We start from the raw sequence: 2,388 nt of genomic DNA on the forward strand, positions 1-2,388 counted from the left end.
GAATGGCCAGCTGTACCTACAACACAAAAAGTTACAAAAAGTGAGCATTTTGTTTAACAACAACAACAGCAAAAATAACAAACAGGAATTGTCCAGGCTTCAGAGATGCAATTCTGTAAAATAGGTGAATTAGGAATATGTTATTTCTACTTCAGAGCTGATCTTATAAGTGTATCCAGTGCAATATGAAAGGTTAACTCTGGTAGCTTTATGCCTGTAGACTATAAGGGGTTTCAGAGGATCCCATATGGTGAAACATTTTTTCTTGAGGGAGGGAATCATGCAGTTAGCCACAACTCCAACACATGCAGCTTCCACAACCCTGATCATCTGCACATTCAGCCAGCATGTAAGTAACGACTTTACAGCAGTGATCCTACATGCAGTGATATCACTAGTGGAATGCAGGAACTGTACAGCATTTCAGGTGACATCCATCAGATTAACACCACTAGGAAGGTGGAGTCAGTGGCACACTCGATTCCCCCCAGGAAAGCTCATCCTGGTCATTGGGGGCAGTGACAGCTGGGTTGATGGTGAGTGCTGAGGAACTTCCTTTGTACTGCCAGGTCCCCCCACTGCTGCTCTTCCTTGAGAGGAGGAAGAAGAGGAGGAGGATCTGACATGTTGTCCCAAACACAGCCTGGGCAACCAGTGAAAGCCAGCAGCTAATGAGCAAGCACAGTCATAGAGTAGCTTACAGCTCAGCACTTAGTTTACTTTAGCAAATACAAGCCTTAAGTCCCAAACAGAGTTCAGCAATGTTCAAGTCCAGTTCAAGCCCAGAGTCAATAATCACAGTTCAGATTAAGCACAAAATTCAGGAGCACAACAGACAGCCAGATAGGTCAGAAAACCTCCAAGAACTCCTGGAAGGCAGGGCTGGGAATTTATAGATCAGCAGCTCAACACTACTGCTGCTTAATTAATTTCTGCTTCCTATCAATCCTCTGAGACCTCCCAAAGCCCTCCCTTTATTGTCTCCGCTCAGTGAAGGTAAGTAAAGCTAAGTGGTCTTCTATTGACCAGGATTCTCTGCCATAGCTGGTACTGCACTCTGTTCTGTTTTTGACACGTGTGACTCTGGAGCCTCCTCTTGGTGTGGTTCAGAAGCACATCGCAGCGGGGCCCCTGTTTCAGCCTTTGAGTCCATGTCCATGTCCTGGAAACAGGGCATAACATGCACCCACCCTCCTCACTCTGGCTGAGCCAGCCATACGTCCCCAAGGGCAGCACCTGGTGAAGAGTGGCACCCTGGCAACCCGAAAATTGGGACAAGGGATTTTTTTTTTTTTTTAGGAGAGCTTCTCTGAAGCCCAACACACACTCATTTGAATGGAGTAGCTTACCATTGGTGGTGGTGGGGTTGTGTGCCCTTGCATGCTTGCTTATAGCTTCTCCAATTCCCATGTCAGTGCCCCCCACAACTTTCTGGCAGGCAAAAGATGCAGCCATTGGGGTGAAATCGTGAGCCACACTGGTGTGACACTAACCCTAGGATGTCGCTGCCTACACATATTCTGACTCCTTTCTGTCCCTTTCCCATCCTCCCACCAACATATGCAGGAGTGTGCCCCAACAGGAAATTAGTGGATACAGAAGGGTTATGTCCAGGAAGTGTTAGGTTGTGTTTCTGTAACCAGAGGCACAGAGACTACCTCATCTTCTCAGAGGCCTGGGTGGCTGAAATCTTCACTGTGCTTCTTGCTGCATAAACACAATTGGACACGACCATACACACACACAACTGCCAAAAGGATTCCAGCCTATGTGATATACATGGAGAGATCTTTTCCACATGAACGCTGTCTGCTTCTTTGAGTTGAATGGGACTTACTTTTGAAAGACCAGGATAGGATGTTGCCTAAAATAGTTAATAAAATTACACTTTAAGTTGGGTATCATTTAAAAGATGCTGCAACTGATGGCCTAAAGATGATTTAAATTGCCACATAGTAAAATCTGGCACATTCATGCATACTTACATGCATAGTTCTCTCTGATGCTATATTTTAGGACTTAATATAAACCGTAGAACTGTATAGGAAAATTTGTCTGCTTGCTTACTTGCTTTCTGTAATAAAGGAGATAAGCCCTGGTACTGAATGTAATAATTTCAGAACTTGGAAGACTTTGGCCTGGTACAGACTGGAGGCGCAAAGCCTGGGGCCAATTTTAGGGCTCAGAAGAGTGGAGCGTCCTCATGCTCCCGAGCCCTACCACATCATAATGGCTTGCCCCCATCCACACAGGGGCCACTATGATGATGTATGTGCAGCGCAGCATCCAAATGGCACTGCACTGCATGGATGCCATCAGTGCATGTGAAGGCGCCAATGGCACCGCGTATGCACCCTAAGAAGAACCCACTAGGAGCGGGTTCTTTTT

The sequence above is a fragment of the Sceloporus occidentalis genome, unplaced genomic scaffold (assembly GCF_023333645.1).
Source record: "Sceloporus occidentalis isolate IW3139 unplaced genomic scaffold, rSceOcc1.0.p SCAF_1, whole genome shotgun sequence".
Classification (NCBI taxonomy): Eukaryota; Metazoa; Chordata; class Lepidosauria; order Squamata; family Phrynosomatidae; genus Sceloporus; species Sceloporus occidentalis.